We start from the raw sequence: 6,721 nt of genomic DNA, 5'->3' as shown, positions 1-6,721 counted from the left end.
GCTACTCTCTTCAAACTACTTTTTTTTCAGTTCTTTATTTCAATAATTATACTTTTCATACCCAGTATTTAGTTTCCCTTTATAACTTTTTATTCTTCCTTCATGTTTTCAATATTATCCCTTATCACTTTGAGGCTCTTTATTATGTTTATTTAAAATTTTTGTTCTTGACATTTCTTTGCATCTTCTTTTTTTATTTTTTAGGGCCACATCAATAGCATATGGAAATTTCCAGGTTAGGGGCTGAATTGGAACTGCAGCTGCTGGCCTGTGCCACAGCCACAGCAACTCAGAATCAAAACTGCATCTGTGACTTACACCATAGCTCATGGCAACGCTGGATCCTTAATCCACTGAGCAAGGCCAGGGATCGAACTTACATCCTCATAGATACTAGTTTGGTTCACAACATGCTGAGCCACAATGGGAACTCCTCTTTATATCTTATTCTATTGTTTAGTCAACATATTTAATTTCTTCAATATTGTTTATCTCCTTAAATGTCTAATCTTTACCCAAGTTTGTATTCCTCTGGAAATATTAGCTTTATTGACTAAGTAATTTTACCACGGAGAAAGGCAAAAGGCCAGGTATTGGTCCTCTTTTTCTGCCTCAGAGAGAACTCCTTGAATATGAAATCAGTATGGAAGAAAAAGCAAAGCTTAACAATGAAAAGAAACAGAGCTGTGATGACATCATTTGCATGGTTTCTAGTTCTACCTGACTTCAATTTCATAGTTAAATAATGTTTGCTTAAGCTAGTTTGACTCAACTTCTGTCACTGATTTAACAGCCTTCACTAATTCAGCTGCCTTCATCATATACTAAATTCCTTTATGTATCTGGTCCAGTGAGCTATCTATACCTATATAAATGTTATATTTCAAATTTCATTGCTTTATATACGAGTTCTAGTCTTTTTTTAGAGAAAAGATAATCTTCAGTTTTCTATGGACTCATTTTCATTAGTGGAATAAGTATATGTATTTTAGTCAGGGTTCTTCAGAGAACCAAGAGGAGGAGATTATACATATATAGAAGCAATACCGAGTAGTTATGCTGCAAGCCACACGTGAAGTCCAAGATTACACATACATAAATTTGAGGGCATAATTTTGATTAAAGAAGCAAAATATGAGTTCCCATTGTGGCTCAGTATTAATAAACATGACTAGTAGTATCCATGAGGATGTGGGTTTGATCCCTGGCCCCACTCAGTGGTATAAGGATCCAGCATTGCCATGAGCTGTGGTGTAGGTTGCAGACATGGCTCAGATCTGGTGTTGCTGGGGCTGTGGTGTAGGCTGGCAGCTGCAGTTCTGATTCAACCCCTAGCCTGGGAACTTCGCCATGTGCTGTGAGTACAACCCCCCAGCCAAAAAAAAAAAAAAAAGACAAAGACAAAATAAAAGGCAAAATATAGCTTCTACATATTTGGATGAAAACCAACTAATATTAAAACTATGTTGGAGTTCCCATCATGGCTCAGTGGTTAACAAATCCGACTAGGAACCATGAGGTTGTGGGTTCCATCCCTGGCTTTGCTCAGTGGTTAAGAATCCGGTGTTGCCGTGAGCTGTGGTGTAGGTTGCAGATGTGGCTTGGATCCTGCATTGCTGTGGCTCTGGTGTAGGCCGGTGGCGGCTGCAGCTCCAATTCGACCCCTAGCCTGGGAACCTCCATGTGCCGAGGAAGCAGCCCAAGAAATGGCACAAAAGACAACAACCCCCCCCCAAAAAAAACTATGTATAAGGAAGAACCGAGCAGACACTAATATAAAGTACTAAAACAAGATGGGTGTAAAAGCATAAGTCTACTTGGGGAAAAAAAGTGGGTAGTCAAAGAGTTGATACAGGCTTCTTCAAGGGACATACTGGTAGAAACTCAGGTAGAGTCAAATAAGAGAATGAGAAGTTCCCTGGTGGTCTAGTAATTAAGGACTCAGCATTGTCACTGCTGTGGCTCAGGTTACTGCTGTGTCTCGGGTTTGATCCCTGAGCTGGGAACTTCCACATGCCATGTGCTCAGGCAAAAAAAAAAAAAAAAAAGAAAAATGAATCTATATTTGGAGTTCCCACTGTGGTTCAGTGAGTTAATGATCTGGCTTGTCTCTGTGGCAGTGCCTGCTGGATCCCCGGCCCAGGGCAGTAGGCTAAAGGATCTGGAATAGGTTTCAGCTGGGGCTCAGATTCAATCCCTGGCCTGGGAACTTCCATATACTGCAGGTGAGGCCATAAAAATGAGAAAAAATTAAACATGCATGTTTGAGAACTTTTAGGGTTCTGTAGCTGTGTTGCTTCTCCCAAGGACTCTAGAAATGTCATTCTAATTAATAAATCACATAATTGTATATCTTGTTCTGACTATTTACCATTTCGTAGATATCACTGCATGAAGAAAATGTTGAACTAAAGAAAAGGGGCAAGGGGGCTCACAGGGAGGCTCACTCTCCTCATATCCCATGTGAGCTAGCCTGGGATTGTAGTAATCTAGAAATATTTTTCAGCTTGCTTATTGCCCTTGCCATCTCCCTAGAAGATTCAGCCTGCCTAAAGAGGGAGTACAATGAAGAATCAAAACCACTTCCTAGATATAAGAATGGATAAGAAGCTTATTTTTTACTTTCCTATTTTTTAGTGTTCCTAGTAGATAGTAGGTACTCAATGAAATGGTAGATACTTAATACTGATAATTTTAATTTTGCATTGCATACGTCTTAACTCCTCTGTCCTACTTTTGCTTAATTGAACTCATCTGGCAAAAATCAAAGTCATGATCAAATCCAATTCTGTCTATTCCATAGACATGGACTACTCTCTTTAAATTCTGCTTATTGATATCAAGGGGTCTCTTTTTAGGCTGTCCAGAGATCATATGATTTTCTCTTTAAGTTATTACATTGTTTCATGCTATATTCTCTTTCTTCAAACCTCCAGTGCCTCTTTTTTCATCTTCAACTTCATAAGATGACCTTGTTTTCTGTTTTGAGAAAATAGAAGCCCTCAGAAAAGAACTTTCACAGGAGTTCCCGTTGTGGCACAGTGGAAACAAGTCCGACTGGGAACCATGAGGTTGCAGGTTTGATCCCTGGCCTTGCTCTGTGGCTTAAGGATCTCGCTTTGCCATGAGCTGTGGTGTAGGTCACAGATGCAGCTCAGATCTGGAGTTGCCGTGGCTCTGGCTCAGGCTGGCAGCTGTAGCTCAGCTTTGACCCCTAGCCTGGGAACGTCCACATGCCGATAGTGTGGCCCTAAAAAGAAAAAAAAGAAAAAAGAGAAAAGAACTTTCACAAGCATGGACAGTCATATCTCTCCCACCCACCTAAATTTGTACTAACATATTCCTTTTGTTTCAATGGGTGAATTTTTCATTTTCTAGCGAAGGCCAACTCTTCCACCAAAGAGGATAGCAAATAATCACGTGTAAATATTCTCAACATCATTACTCTAAGAGAAATGCAAATTAATGGGATATGTGTGTATATATATCTCCAATGGGATATAACTACATACCTATCAGAGTGGCTAAAATCAGTGACAGGGAGTTCCCGTCGTGGCTCAGTGGATAATGAATCTGACTAGGAACCATGAGGTTGAGGTTGAGGGTTCGATCCCTGGCTTTGATCAGTGGGTTGAGGATCCAGTGTTGCTGTGAGTTGTGCTGTAGGTTGCAGATGTGGCTCAGATCCCACGAAGCTGTGGCGTAGGCTGGCGGCTACAGCTCTGATTAGACCCCTAGCCTGGGAACTTCCATATGCCTCGGGTGCAGCCCTACCTAGAAAAGGCAAAAAGACCAAAAAAACAAAGGCAGTTACAACACCAAATGCTGTGAAGGATGCCGCGGATCTGGATCTCTCATACACTGCTGGTGGGACTTTTCCCATTCGGTGCAGTTTGGTAGCTTTTTAATAAAACTAAAAATGTAATTACTATTCAACCCAGCAGTGGTATTCATGGACATTTAGGCTAGAAAAATGAAAACTTATGTTTATACAAAGACATGTATACAAATGTTCATAGCAACTTGATTTGTAATAGCCTAAAACTGGAAACAATCTAAGTATCCTTCAATGGGTGAATTTTTCAACAAGTATATCGGTAACATTACTCAGGGAAAAAGAGGAATGCACTGTTGAGACACAAGGCAACTTGGGTAGATTTAAAGGTATTATGCTGTAGAGAAAAGCCAGTCCTCAAAGTTATATTTTGTATGATTCCATTCACTCTTTTTCTCCCCCCTTTTTTTCTTTTTAGGGCAACACCCATGGCACATGGAAGGAAGTTTCCAGACAAGGGGTCAAATTAGAGCTGAAACTCCTGGCTTACACTACAGCCACAGCAATACCAGATCCAAGCTGCATCTGCAAGCTCCACCACAGCTTGTTGCAATACCAGATCCTTAACCCACCAAGTGAGGCCCTGGATTGAACCTGCATCCTTATGGGTACTATGTCAGGTTCTTAACCCACTGAGCCACAATGGGAACTCCCCCATTCTTTTTATTTATTTTTCTTTTTAGGGTCGAACCCAGAGCATATGGAAGTTCTCAAGCTAGGGGTCAAATCGAAACTACAGGAGTTCCCGTCGTGGCGCAGTGGTTAACGAATCTGACTAGGAACCATGAGGTTGCGGGTTCGGTCCCTGCCCTTGCTCAGTGGGTTAACAACGATCCGGCATTGCCGTGAGCTGTGGTGTAGGTTGCAGACGCGGCTCAGATCCTGCGTTGCTGTGGCTCTGGCGCAGGCCAGTGGCCACAGCTCTGATTAGACCCCTAGCCTGGGAACCTCAAATGCCGTGGGAGCGGCCCAAGAAATAGCAAAAAGACAAAAAAAAAAAAAAAGAAACTACAGCTGCAGGCCTATGCCACAGCCACAGCAACATGGGATCCGAGCTGTGTCTTCGACCTACACCACAGCTCAGGGCAATGCCGGATCCCTGACCCACTGAGCGAGGACCACATCCTTATGGATACTAGTTGGATTTGTTTCTGCTGCACCGCAATGAACTCCCCATTCATTCTTGGAATGACGAAATTATAGATATGGAGGTAGATTAGTAGCTGCCAATGGTCAGGGATAGAAGTGAAGAGGAAAGTGGGTGTATTTATAAAAAGCATTACAAGGGATTGTTGTGTTAATGAAATCATTTTATATCTTGATTATGGTGGTGATTCCATGAATCTGTACATGATAAAACTGCACAGAAATACAATCACACTTTAGTACATGTCAAACTGGTGAATTGGATTAAGATTAGTGGATTGTATCAATGTTTAATTTTCAGCTGTGATATTGCATTATAGTTATACAAGATGTTACCCTAGGAGAAACTGGGTGAACAATATGTGAGATCTTTCTGTATTATTTCTTGCCACTTTATGTAAAACTGAGTTATCTAAAAATAGCCTAATTTAAGTGTTAAATAAGATAGTTGATGGTGAGTATCCATGGCTTGTTTCTGATACTTTTATGGTCGTGCTCCTAATATTTACCTTCAAGTACGATGTTATTAGTAATATTGACTAGGTGTATATATATATATATATACTACATTTTACTGTTACAGAGATAACAATTTGTTCTAATTTTACCAAGGTTCTAAAAGGTTTTAAAAAATCAGGCATGGTGCTCGCTTTGGCAGCACATATACTAAAATTGGAACGATACAGAGATTATCATGGCCCCTGCGCAAGGATGACACGCAAATTCGTGAAGCGTTCCATATTAAAAAAAAAAAAAAATCAGGCATGGGGAGTTCCCTGGTGGTCTAGTAGTTAGTGCTTTTACCACTGCAGCCTGGGTTCACTCCCTGGCCTGGGAAGTGAGATCCTACATCAAGCCACTGCACAATACAGCCCCTCTCCCTGACAAAAAAAAAAAAAAAAAAAAAGCCATAAAATTTAAAGCTTTGCCAATGCTTTTTTAACTGATATCACTTTCTTATTATTTTGTTGCCTTTCATAATTTTTCTAATATTTAAAACACCTGTAGGAGTTCCTGTTGTGGCTCAACAGTAACTAAACTAATACCCATGAAGATGCAGGTTTGTTCCTGGCCTCACTCAGTGTGTTAAGGATCTGGCATTGCCCTTGAGCTGTGGTGTAGGTTGCAGATGCGACTTGGATCTGGTGTGGCTGTGGTTGTGGTGTAGACTAGCAAGTATAGCTCCAATTCAACCCCTAGCCTGAGAATCTCCTATACTGTGGGTGTGGCCCCAAAAAGACAAAAAAAAAAAAAAATAGATTGGATGGAACAAATCCTTTTTCCTTCAGATTTGCCGTCTCCTTCTAGTGTCCCCTACTGGCAGGGGATAACATAAATCCAGGCAGGGCAGAAATGGGCAGTGTTCTCTTCCATCACAAAGCTGAGTAAAGATGGGTGGGTATATAGATGACAGCATAATATCTGGTATATAGTTTTTCGTATTTACTCTTTTGCTTATTGCTTTGCATTCCTTCAAAGACTCACATGGGTATCAGGTTTTCAATATGTGATATCACTTTCTCTTGAATCCTTTTTATAGTCTCAATTTAAAACATTTTCTTTCCATTTCCACCCTCTATTTCTCTTAGGGACTGTCAACTGTGTTTATTCACTTTTGAGTTCCTCTAGTTTTTTTTTTTTTTCCCCTCAGGGCTGTCTACCTGCAGCTCACAGTAACACCAGATCCTTGACCCACTAAGCGAGGCCAGGGACGGAACTCACACCCTCATGGATATTAGT

At 40.8% G+C, this 6,721-nt stretch overlaps 1 non-coding gene across 1 annotated transcript; it reads left to right on the top strand.

Annotated features, from left to right (window-relative positions):
• The first annotated feature begins 5,623 nt into the window (after positions 1-5,623).
• LOC125134709 (U6 spliceosomal RNA) lies at positions 5,624-5,727 on the top strand. Its single transcript, XR_007136723.1, has one exon. It is a non-coding gene; the product is annotated as a U6 spliceosomal RNA (small nuclear RNA).
• Positions 5,728-6,721: the final 994 nt, after the last annotated feature.

The sequence above is a fragment of the Phacochoerus africanus genome, chromosome 8 (genome assembly GCF_016906955.1).
Source record: "Phacochoerus africanus isolate WHEZ1 chromosome 8, ROS_Pafr_v1, whole genome shotgun sequence".
Classification (NCBI taxonomy): Eukaryota; Metazoa; Chordata; class Mammalia; order Artiodactyla; family Suidae; genus Phacochoerus; species Phacochoerus africanus.
The sequence above is the reverse complement of the archived record's forward strand: the minus strand, read 5'-3'. Positions and strand labels throughout refer to the sequence as shown.